This window comes from Pteropus alecto, unplaced genomic scaffold, assembly GCF_000325575.1.
Source record: "Pteropus alecto unplaced genomic scaffold, ASM32557v1 scaffold195, whole genome shotgun sequence".
NCBI lineage: Eukaryota > Metazoa > Chordata > Mammalia > Chiroptera > Pteropodidae > Pteropus > Pteropus alecto.
The window spans coordinates 4,619,281-4,632,576 of NW_006438073.1; positions in this window are offsets into that span (position 1 = coordinate 4,619,281).

Genomic DNA, 13,296 nt, shown 5'->3' on the forward strand with positions numbered 1-13,296 from the left:
CCTTCAGGGCCCATGGAGGCCCAGGCAGTGGACAGAGTGTTACTGACAAATCACTCATTCACTCAGCAAATGTCAATCGAATCCAAAACACGTGCCAGAAACTCCTCTAGACACCACGACCACAGGATGACCACAACACATCCAGTCCCTGCGCTCGTGGAGACTGCGTCCCAGTGGAGCAGACAGAAACACAAAGGATGTCACCAGATGCCAGCCGGCGAAAGCGAATGGACACTAACGGAGCAGATGGTTGTGTCGTGGGCCAGTGGGTGGAGAGAGCGAAAAGTGCCCTCAGATGCTCAGGACTGGCAAGACCTCGGACGCCATAGAGCTGGAGAGAAGGGAGGCGGGGCCCGGGAGCAGCAGGATGACGCCTGAAACCAAAGGGCGTCTCTCCTGGGACATGGGACCTCAGGCTTTACTTTCTAAAGCAACAGTAAAATAATGCTTATTTCCTGATCTTTGAACTCGGTAGGACTAACCTAATAGACCTATTGTTTTGCTACAAGTTTGAAACCATGAAGAAGAGGTCTTGATCCTGTCCCCACCCAAGTGACTGCTGGTTCCAGTCCAAGTCCAGCCATCAACTAGCCACCCATCTTCAAGATTCAGACATCAACAAGGAAGAGGAGAATCACCCTGCCAGGCCTCGTCCTTCCTCCCAAGTAGTAACTGGGCACTTACTTCATGTTCAGGTGAAAAAAGCGGGGGGGGGGGCCCTTTTGTGATTTTCCCAAGACAAAAGGTATCTACCCCAAGACGAGCTAAAATCTCCCCTCCAACAGAAAAATTAATTGATGTCCATCTTTTCTGGGACCTTGCCATACCAATTTCCACTGCCCGCTGCATTAATTATAAGAGCCATGTTGGCAGCAAGCTCTAACACAGAGCCTGGCCCATAGCAGGTGTTCGATAAATAACTCTTGAATACAAGAACGAATGAGTAAATGAATTGTATTTCTTCTGGGTTCCTTACCTCATTCAGTATGCTGGCCCTGTCCACTCTGCTTCAAAACACAGAGCATTTGAGGCCAGGATCATTTTCTCAAGGAAGTCCCATTGACATGGACAAATTCCTCCATTGTTTGACAATGGTCTTTCATTAGCTTATTTCCAGTTCTGAGACAATGGTTTTCATTTTTGTGATTTTGCGTTTCCATTTAGAAATTGGAAACCTGATACTCAAAATACATTGTCTGCCAATGTAACGTAGAATCACCTGGAATATGAAAGGTAACCCGAGGCTATCATCCTTTCTTCTGTTAGAAAGCAGGAGGACTTGCAGTTAGGGGCAAAAAAAAAAAAAAAAAAATCTTGCAAGGGAGAAAAACCCATACAAATAGGAGCCTTAAAAGTCTACTTCATCTCTAGTCTTCCAGAAGGTTAGTGGACCCTGTTCGTGGGAGGGCTCTGGCAGGAGTTTTGTCTCGGACCAGGGCAGGGATGGTGGAAAAGGATTCTAAAGATGGATCTGTATATTGACCACTTGCCTTCCCACTCCTCCCCTGCCGTGGGTTTTGATGTCTGTGCAGTCCGGTTGACATTTGCTGCGTTCTGGACAGGCTGGAACTCCTCGAAGCACCTGCAAGTCACACTTCCATCGACTACCTCTTTCTGAGAAAAGTAGCTTTGTGAAGGAGCGAAAGTTAGAAACCCTGTCCAGGTCTCACTGGACAAGAAAGATGCTGAAACCAGAGGGTGAGTGTGGGGATGCTCTAGATGCGTCCATCAGATTATCCCTTTAGGGAGATGACAGGTAGACAGACAGAGAGACAGATGGCGGTGGAGAGTAAAACCCGCTGTGATGTCAACAGTGATGACGTGAGAGGAGAGCAAGTGAGACACCAGAAGGGCCAAGCCGGTCTACACACGCCGCATCCTCCCGCTTGGTCTGAAATTCTGCATCAGTGGGTCGTTACCACTTCTGAGGCTGGAGGGCCAGAGGAAGGAGCAGTTAGCAGAATCCAGGAGTCTCGGAGAGAAGCCCAGTTTTAGAGACCCGTTGACCTCACTCAAGGGACAAAGACAGCCCTGCGGGGAGGGAGCCCGGCCTTCCTCCTGCTCACTCCCCTCCCTTCCTTTTCCCTTCCCCCTCCCCCCTGCCTTCTCTCCTAATTCCTGCCAGCGTTTCTCAATGCCCGAGCCATCTGGAGGCCAGGTGGCAGGGAGACTGGGTGAGGAGGGCGGGGCGGGGCGGCCCCTGCAGGGAGCGCAGAGGAAGGAAGGGCGGATCTGGGGGGAGGCCAGCTTGCTGGAAGTCACGTGTTTTCACTGTCACTTGTTACGTTTAGCACATTATGATATCATTAGCAAAATGAGTTAAGGACAATCTTTAGAGAACTCATTTATATAGAAAAGGCCTTCAAACTCCCCTCTCTTCCTGAAGCTGGCGGAGACTTTCAAGGGCATTTAGTTTAAATCATCACATAGTTAAGAAAGCTGAGACCCTGAGACCTGAAGTTACTCGCCCAAGTCATGGACCTAGTTACAGGTCCACGAGCGGGAATGACAGGTGTGAGCACGTGGGCCACCACGTCCCTTCCATGACAGACATGGACAGACTCACGACAGGCATTGCTAATCGCTCAGAACATCTTCCCCATGGCACCTGCATTTGACAAGAGCCTCTCAGAGGTTCTCTCAGGCGAATAACCAGCGGTCAAGTTCAATCTACTTGCCTTCTCTGCATACACTGCCTCCTCCCGGTGAATGTCTTAGTTTCCATTTCTGTAGGAATTAAGCTTCCACTCTCCGGGGCCCCTGCTCTGTGGTCAGAATAGGGGACAAGTGATAGTTTGAAACAAATTTGCGTTTTCTACCCAGTGGCATCCAGTTAGGGTTTAATTGTCAGATTTGGGTTCCTTCGGCACCCAGTTCTCTTTTAGTTCAATTGACCGAGGATTCTCAAGCGTTTGCAACGTACTGAGCACCGTGCTAGCAGCTGCTGAGACGGAAGGGAGAGAGGGTGTGCCTGCTACCCTCAAACGTGCGGTCAAATCTGGGGAGAAAGCGTGGATGCCACTCTTCCCACACCCGGGGAGGCCCTGGAGTCCCAGCGGGCCCCTGCAGCCACCTCACGTGACCTCTAATCGGGGAGCTTTGCATTCCCCCCGCGCCGTCCCCCACCCCCGCCGGTCCCTGCCTCAGTCGGGGACCCAGGCTCACTCTTCTCGCGGCCCTCCCACCCAGTCCTGTGCAGCACGGCTTACAGACCACCGCCCGCCCTACGAGACCCTAATAACTCCCAGCCCGCTGCCATCTCTTTGGAAGGAAATCGATGAGGAAGTCTGGGAATTCGATGGGGGAAATTCAAAGACACCGAGTAAGCTCTATAGGGGAGCTGGCCTGCTCCAGGAAACTTGCAAGACTCATTCAGGGCCGAGTGTGTGCTGTGCGGAGCCCCCAGCTCCAAGCCCGGTCTGCACAGGACCTCGCGGGTGCCAGCTTCAGACGTAGGGCGATGTTGGCAGAGTGTTTGCAACACAGCTTGTGCCCTCAGCATGTGAGGCTATTTGGAGACTTTCCCTGTGGTTCGGTGTTTATCCGTCTTTCTCTGCTCCACAAACTTTCAGTGGCCATACGTGCCAGGGAGTGTGAAGGAATGATAAATACGCAGAGTCCATGTCCATCCCAGCGTTCATTTAGTTTACACTAAATACTTGAAAGGCTGGACTTTTTAAACGCTTGGGGAAATTATACCTCCACACTGGGTACATCGTTTATTAGTTTCTCTGTACACTGTCATATCTATTGTCTCAGTTCCATATGAAACACAGCTGCTCTGAGGCTCTAAATCCCATTTACAACGTTGCTGGGTTGCCTCGTTGTATAGGAAATATTTGTTTGGTGACCACAACTCCGTTCTCTTTTTGATGCTGCATCGGAAAATGCCGTCCGTCCTCTGGGAACGCTCTAGTGAATGAGAAACAAATGGTGGTCTGAGAGGTACACAGTCAGAAGACCAGTCAGAAGATTTTCGGGGCTTTATCTGTAGTCGGGATATTTCGGAAGTAATTTGTAATTGTTGAGTTGGAAAATAGCTTGTATCCTGGTTCACGATTTAAATACGAGATAAATATTAACGCATCCCTATATACACCCAGAACAGCCAATTTTAATAAGTCCTTACCAAGTGCCGGCGGCCATTCCAAGTACAGATTCATTCTTTGTTTTTTAATTTTTTAATTAAAAACATTTTATTATCGACCTCCAAAAAGCTGTCTATTATTAATGAATATAACATGATGAGTTTGGAGATAAGCATAGACTTGTGAAAGCATCACCACAATCTACGCCATAATCGTATTCATTGCCTTCAAAAGTTTCTACCCGTCCTCTTCATTTATTATTTTGTGTGTGTGATAAGAATACTTTACATAAGATCTACGCGTTTAGCAAAATTTTAAGTATACAATACAGTATTATCGACTGTCTGCACAATGCCGTATAGCAGACTGCTGGAATTTACCCATCTTGCCTGACTGAGACGTCATACCTTCGACTAATACGTCATTGTTTCTTTTCCCCGCCCACAGCCCCGGCAGTCACCATTCTACTCTCTGCTTCTAGACTATTTTAGATTCCTCGTGTACGTAGAACCATGCGGTATTTGTCCTCCTGTGGTTTATTTCACTTAGCATAATGTCCTCTGGGTGTATCCAGGTTGTTGCAATTGGCAGGATTTTCTTCTTTTTAAAGGCTGAATAATATTCCATTGTGTGTGTACGCTCCGTGTTTTTATTCATATTTTAAAATTTACGTACGGTAGAATTCACTCTTTTTAGTGTAAACTTCTGAATTTTGACAAATTTATACAGTCCTACAAACATCGCTACAATTAAAAGAGAGCAGTTCCATCACCCCCAAAATTCCGCGTTCCCCAGCCCCAGCCCCATCACCAAGAGACCTGTTTTCTGTCTCTATAATTTCACCTTGTCCAGAATGTCATGTCATGTAAAGGACAGCTCTATTTCTTCCTTTCCAATGTATACGTATCTTGTTTCTTTTTCTTGCCTATCGCTCTGGCTAGGACTTCCAGTATATTGTTGAATAGGAACGCTTTTTTGAAAAAAGACATCTGTGCCACGTTTTTGACTTTAGGGGAAAGCATTTGGCCTTCGACCACCCAGTACGATGTTAACTAAATGCCCAGTTAATTTGACACGTAAAATCAACCATCATAAATGGGAACTCTGAGAGGTCGGGGGTTGGTGGAGTGCCAAGTGCCTGGAACAGAATCTGGTGAATGAATGAATGCCAGACTCTGTCCGAGGCCATTTGTATGCACTCAAACAAAGGCAGGAGAAGTTAGGTAACTTCCTGGAGTTACGCAGCAGGAAGGGATGAAACTGGGGTAATTACCCAGGAAACCATTACGAGTACTGAGTGAGGGCGATCTGTTTAAAGTGCTTCAACAATGCCTTGCATGCCATCGATAATAAACTGCAACTATTTTTATTTGATGAACAGTCGGCCCTCAGCTCTCTGACCTCAAAGGCTTAACCACACGTTCATAAATGCATGTGGTTTCTTATGTCTCTTGCCATGTTCTGGTGGATGAAACCCGGACATGGCTATGGGCGTTCATTAATCACTCAGAACTATCGCTCAGATGCTTTGGTTTTGATTAAATCCCCAAACGCATTTGCACAGCCTCTTTCTGCAATTTCGAATGCATCCGCTTATTAATAGAAACGTGATCTCTACGCTAGTGATTCAGCTATAGTTCGTTGACTAAAATTCTATTCAGTTGGAGCCAATAAGATTGTCTTTTCCTTGTACTAAAAAGCAAAAGCCACGTTTTTGCAACTGGGACATAACAAAAATCTTAATCTAGTCCGAAACCCTAACTTCACTAATTTTCAGTAGCTTCTGACCTGGTCCAATATGACCTGGTCCAGTTTATAAAAGACGCATGCTTGGTGTCCACCGTGGCTTCTGCTATGATAACCGGTGCAAAACAAACATCTCTAGACCCATTCCTCCTCCCAAAGCCACCAAGATCCTCTAAGACTTTTCCAAATGTCTTATCAAATATTACTGAGAGACCCTCCTTAAAGAAAACCATCTGAATTTTGCCACCATCATAAAATGATTTCTTAAATATGGAAATAAAATATACATATGTAAGATAGGAATTAGGAACTTACATGTGCCTGTTTCTACCAAAAAAAAAAAAAAAAATCAAGCTCGTTGTACAGTGTCTTTTGGAGGAAAAGCCTCCCAGAGTGAATACTGCCCTGTGTGAGTTTTTTGGACTTTGTGAACCCAGCGTGCAGCCAGGCCTGAACACTGGGAGAAGTTTCTAGGCACTTATGTTTAACGAGGCCTGCATAAGGGGTCTGTAAAAACAGTTGCAGGGCACATGGGCCCAGCTGCTGTGACTGTGCCCGTAACGCTGCGTGTGTAGGCTGCATGCTAAGCAAGAATGTGGAAAAACCTCTCTAAAAAGAGAATGTTTAAGGACTCAGTCTCCGCTTTATTAATTTCCTCATATTTCAAATAATCAAAACCTGTTGCTGAATTTGAAATAAAACTGAACTATTAACTTTCACGGATACTGGGAGATACAAAGCACTTCATTTATTAAACACACCGAGTCACTCAAATGCCCCAGAACTATCGACTGCTCGTGGCTTCTGAGCCACCCAGACACGGGGCCCGTCAGCCACGGAGCTCAGTGGGACACGGGCCCTTCCCAGTGAAGGCCTTGCATGGAAAATCCTGAACCTCATCAACTCCAAAGTTTCCTTCCTCTTCCGGAGGGAGGAGAAAATTCAGACATAATAAAACATGGAGAATCGTCGTGGAGACATGAGAGGCTGCAGATGCAAACAGAAAAGGGGAGAAAAGGGGAGATGTAGGGGGGTCCCGGCCGCCGAGATGTTTTCATCCCCTCTGAGTTGGGTCTGTGGCAGGAGAAGCCACCTGGACCCGTCAGTAGGATGTGAGGTGCACGTGGCCATTGCAGAAAGATCCACAGTGTCCAAGACTCTTCTCTGTTACGGACGTTACTGTCTTTATAATAAATGGACCGTGGTCATCACTGGGGCTCCACTGAGGAAACGTGAGGTCTCCCCTCCAGGCAGAAGCACTTATGTCCATGGGAAGCCTCCGGACCCCTCTCTCTGCCTCCAGGGTTGGGAAGGCTAGTGATGCCTCAGATCCTCGATCGTCCTGGGTCTGGGTGACCACAGTGAGCTTCCCACCAACTCGCACTGAACGCACGTTTGTCCTGTGATGGGAAGTCGTTTGTCACCGCATGTCCATCTAGTCCATCCTGACTGCCATCTTCTGTTTTGGAATCTCCAGCATTTATTTTCTGTTATTCAGATAAATGCTCTCCTGTTTTCTCCCAAAGAGACCACCAGAATCCCACCCCCTGCTCATCTGATCCAGGTGGAGCTACCCCTTCTCCAGCTCCAGGAATGGATGTGAAAAGCTACATGGGAGTATATGATCCTTTCAAACTTAGAACGTCCAAGATGTGAGTCAACTAATGAGCATCAGCAACATTTTGTAAAGAGATGCCATCTCTCCACTGAGGTTGTTGGGGTGCTAGGACATGAGTCAACCCTGCTAGTGGCCATCTCACCACCAACTGGCACCAAGAGCCGACATGTATCGAAGCCGACACAAAAAATAGCAGAGCCAAGAGATGATGAGAAATGCATTTCTGGGGACATGTTTAAACACCTGGTCGGTGCGACCTACATGGAGAGATAGAGGAGAGAGATCTCAGTAGACACCTGCTTGTCCCTGTCCCCATCCCACATGCACGATGGCTGGGCTTCATGTACACCCCATAAAATTTAGCCAGAACTCCAGAGAAGGGGGAAGGGATTCAATGAACTGACATGCAGTTTTTGCCACCCAGTGGAGTCAGGGCAGTGAGGCTGAAAACCAAGTTACATTTTTTATCACATAGTGAACTGAGATTTATATCTATCAGGCACAAATACGATTTCTTCCTAGAGACATTCTGTACTTGAAACCCATGCTGAAGATGAGCTAAGCAAATTTAACAGGTCTGCATGTAAAAACAAGCCAGCAAGCTTCGGCCTGTCACTGACCAGGCGGAAGACAGCCCAGGAAGGTGTCACACTGCCTCCGCGACACTAAGTCTTCCTGGGTCCCTCCCACCTCTATGACCTCACCAATTCTATCCCCTCTTTGAAAAAATCAGGAAAAGCTAGACTGCCCCCAAGTTCAGCCCTAGATCCACCACCGCAATCGACCGAATGTTTGTGTACCCCCAGAATTCATACGCTGAAGCCCTGAGCTCAGTATGATGGGATCGGGGGATGGGAAGATGAGCCTTTGGAAGGTGACTAGGTCATGAGGGTGGAGCCCTTATAAGAAGAGACACCAAAGGACTCACTCTTTCTCTCCCCATGTCATGTGAGGAAACATCCAGAAGACAGCCATCTGCAAGCCAGGAAGAGAGTTCTCCCTGGAACCCCACCATGCTAGCACCCTGTCCTCGAACTTACGCTCTCTAGAACTGTGAGAAATAAATGTTTGTCGTTTAAGCCACCATTGTATGCTATTCTGTTGTAGCAGCTAGAGCTGACTCAGAAACACTCTCTGCTTTGCAGGGAGAAGAGGAAGCTGTCGAGGAGAGCTAAAAGCCAAGCTCTCTGGAAAGAGAGTGTTAACTCAAAAGTGACAACTTGGAAAGAGAGCATCCAATTCCTCGGGATGCTTGCAAATCTCTGTGGAGTTGGCTCCTTTCTGTGATCTAATACATTCCTGTTTCTAATCATTCTTTGTCTGAGAATCAATTTTCCATTATCTACATTTCCAGTTTTTCATGACTACTGATAACTCAGCAGCCAAGGACAGCACAATTACAACATACATTTAATTTTGTTTAGATTGAATTTTGTTCTAAGACCTTGTGCTTTGATAACCTACAGACAAAATTTTTTTGGAACGCATGTGCCCATTTAAATTAACTTGTTGGGAGATACTCTCAAGTAAAATCTAGAATGTTTTTTATTTTTAAGTTACTGCAAATATATTTGGCCTTTGAGTAGATGTGTGTTTCCCGTTGCATGTTTACTTTGATGTTCCTTTGGAGAGAAACCATTTAATTCAATTTGATTCTACATGATTTGATCTAATTCAACTCAGCTCAATTCCATCACACTTATTAATGTTTATTAGCACCTACATTTATAAATAGCAACTTGCTGGGCATGTCAGACACAGTCTGTAAATTTGAAAACTCACAGTTTAATTGGAACGATTTTAAGGTAATTTGTAAGTCAAATCACGGTAGGCCAGGAGAGGCCAGGCTGACAAGATGAAGCAGTCACACCACACTTCCTTGCTACAACTATGGCAGACATTGCTAATCATTGCTGCATTATCTCTGTGGCCAGTGATGTCTTTCTCAGTCACTACCAATCGATCAGCGTTGGTATGTTAACTAAGCTTTCTTACTCATCCCTGGAATAAATTACATAAATTCTCAGATGGATTCCATATTGGAGTTTCATTTGGGTCTGTGCCTATAAGCATTGTGCTTAAAAAAAAAATAACGTAGCTTGGTAATTACAAGGATTTGTTGGTCAAAAATGAATTAAAACAACATGAATCTTTACTGAATTTTTTCCAGCCGACTAATAGCATGGATATCTGATACACTACTGCAAAGAAACATTTGAGAGATTAATCAGAGACTTTTGAAATCTGAAATTGAGATTGAAATTTCAAAATCTGCAAAGCGTATCGAGACTCAGACAAGCTAGAGTCCACTGTACTTTTCCAGTAATTAACTATGTGATCTTGGGCAATTCTCAACCCTTCTGTTCATTTAAGCTTCACAATGGGGGTAGGTTAGGGCGTGTAATGTTTTTGAAACATCTTTTAAAAATGATCTGAATTCAGCACTCTGATATAAATAACAGATAGAAATGCAACGTTTCTGGCCGAAGCCGAGGCTTGGAGCCTGGGCCTTGATCTCCATTACCTTCCCCTCAGTCTCCACCTCGATCTTACGGAATCCTCTAGAATGTCTGCAAGAAATGTTAGCATTTGAGATAAAAATGTTGAAAACTTCTAAACAAGAGTTTCCTTAGATACTCTTCCAGCTTTACACACGTTAATGAACGTAGATCAGTTAGACCTGATTCCATTTAGTTATGCAAGGCGTTGGGGAAAATAACAAACTCTGAAAATCATGGCTTCGGGCGAAATTTGCGCAGTCAGTCCTTTTCTTCCTCTAGTGTCTTTCACATCCTCATCGCTCACAAGGTCCTGGTCAGAACTTCTGTGCAGTTTTCATATTACATACACTACCATGTGACAGGGTGAGATCATCTCTGTGGATATAAAATCAGAGGAGTGAATAAATTTCTAATGGACTTGGAGGCCAGATTTTTAACTTCAGTCTGTTTTTAGTATTTTGACATTTTCTTCTTGACACCAGTTCAATAGCACGTTAAAAGACTTTCCAAGGGCTGCGTTTATTACAAAGCCACAAGCAGACTTATTAGATCCCATACTTCACTGAGCCACCAAGGTCAGAGTCAAGGCCTCTGAAACTTACTGTTTGGCTGCCTTCGTTAAACCTGGTATATGCAAGAGTAAGACAAATTTATAAAGGAGAAGCAGAATCTTCGTGGCAGCAGAACAGATGTCTGGCGATTTGGTTCTTATATTCTGGGGTCTAGAGATGCTTAGGCCTTGACCGGGCTGGGGGAGTCCTCGAGAGTCTTTATAGGTTATTAACATCATACCAATTGTCAATTTAGTCCTGCTGGATTTGAAGTCAAACTCATACAAGAAGAAAATGCAAATTAAATCAGTTAACAAAATCCTGTTTGGGGATTGCTCACTCGTAAATAGATAAAGAGAACTCTGAAATATCCTTTCTGGGATAAATTTTTACAACAAACTTTCCAAGCTATAGGTTCCTGAAGAAACTGGATCTCTTACAGGGGACCCAGGGCCTCACACAGATATAAGGGTAAATAAGGGTAAATAAGCTTGGCCAACACGCAACAGGATTGGATACCAATGTCAGTAGCGCTCACTTGAGCTGGAGGTGATTTAAAAAAAATTTTTTTTAATGAAAATTGTCTTTAAAAGGAGAAGAGTCAAAGAGAATCATAATGTGTTGGCTCCCAGCTCAGGAAGAGGGACTCTGGGTCTGGGGGAGGAGTCAGACTTCCTCTGTCCTGCATGGTCCTTCTCCGGCCCCCACACTGACAGCCTTACAGCTCTCCAGGGCCATGTATCACCTTCTCCCTGGACAGTGCCTTCCCTGGTCACAGGTGCGCCCTCCTGTGAGGGTTGCACAGCATAAGGCAGTCCTCAAGCAAGCTTTCAGGAAGTAAACCTTCCTGGCCCACCTCAAACCTCGCTGATTAGAACTTCTGAAGGCAGCTCCTGGAAAGTGGGTTTTTTAAGCTGCCCATGCTGTTCTGACACATTGCCTAGTGAACTCCCACTTGTCCTTCGGAGTGTAGCTCAAGCATTGCCTCCTCAGGGAGGTCTTCCATGACTTCGCTATAGAATTAGTTGCAGTGCTGACCGTACGTTTACTTGCATGATTATTTGTTATTATCTATCTTCCCCACTTAGCCAAAACTCTACAAGGGCAGAGGCTGTGTCGTTCTCACTCACCCCTGAATGCCAGGTCTCAGCACAGCACCTGGAACATCACAGTTATTGAATAAAATACCGGGGTAAGTAGGTGAATGAATGAATAAATGGTCAAGGAAATTAATAAATAAAATGAGCAGCCAAGTTTTGGAAATGCTATATGAGATGAAATTCTCGTTTACAGGTTAGCTTTCCTAATCTCTACTATCATACTCCTTATTATGGGATGCATGTTATTATAATGACCGGGGGAAAGAGAGAATTAGGAGTGGAATTTGCAAGGCAGAGAAAGGCATAAACTTCATAAGCTTTTGTCAAAGTTCATTCCTCTGGGTAGGGATCACTTTGTCACTATGCCAGCTCGATGAGAGAAACAGATGTCACGAGAAGACTGATATTGCCCAAACTGTGAGCCTGGATCTCAGAAGAGACGAGAGTTACTGAGGAGTTTCTGTGGTGATAATTTCATAATGCATCAATAGTCAATTAAGTCACTATTTTTTGACTATGTATTACTTAATGAATTCTGTCACGAGCGATGTTCGCACAGACCCAGAGTAGTCGGATACTAAAAATGTCAGCCAGGTTGGTCATTTGACATGGTACAGAGCCTCAAACTTAACTGTTGAACAGAACTGGTTACTTTCCGACTAGCTCTCTTTAGTATGATATACAGGGGGGCCCAGGGTAAATGTATAAGATCCTGACAGGTTTTGTACAGTTTGCAAATAATCTAATTATAGGACCCAGAAAAATGGCAGAACAATTCACTGTGGGACATGAGCTAACTCCCCAGATGCAACTGAGACCATAAGGAACAGATAGTGGTTCAGGTTTACAACAGGAAAAAGCTCGCCCTTTTCAGAGGGCAGGCTAGGTGAGAGGTCTGGAGGCTGGAGGTCCAGCCAGGCCTGACTAGGAGTTAGACGACAGAAGCCAGGTCTAGTGACTAGTCGACAACTAAGACAGGGCTCAGCTGCCAGGACGACCACAGGCCTGGGTCAAACCTGTGGGCAGGGGGCCAGAGTTTCAATGATCATGACCCATCTCAGAGCTCAGCCCAAGTTCAGAGTCAACTCATACTGCACGCCACAGGTGCTAGACACCTACACCACACAATTAATCGCTCGCCATAAAGTTATAAAGTAGGTATAACCATCACTACCAATAGCTGAGATAGTAGAATAGTTAAAATTTATTAATATTAATATTGTGTTAATAGGTATTGGTTGACTCGATTCTCAAAATTCAACAAATACTTACCAAATGCCCACTACAGGACAGGGATTCTGTTAGGTGCTAGAAATTTAAACATAAATGAAACATTGCATCATCCTCTGGCCTTAAAGTCTAGAATGATGGTTCTCGAGAGGGGCAATTTTGCCTCCCAAGAGAGGAGACATTTGTCTGACAATCGTTTTGGTGATCACTATGGGGGAGGAGGGTCCTAGTAGCATCTAGTGGGTAGAGGCCAAGGATGATACCAAATATCCTGCAATACACAGGAGAGTCCCCAAAGCAAAGCATTATCTGGCCCATAACATCAAGAGTACAGAGATCGAGAAACCTTGGTTGAGAAGGAATCCACGTGTAAAACTGTAAGTGCCATAAAGCGTTAGGACTGTGGTGGATCAGTGTTGTACAGGACGCAGTGGGGACTCAATACGAGGGGTGCGGGGAAGG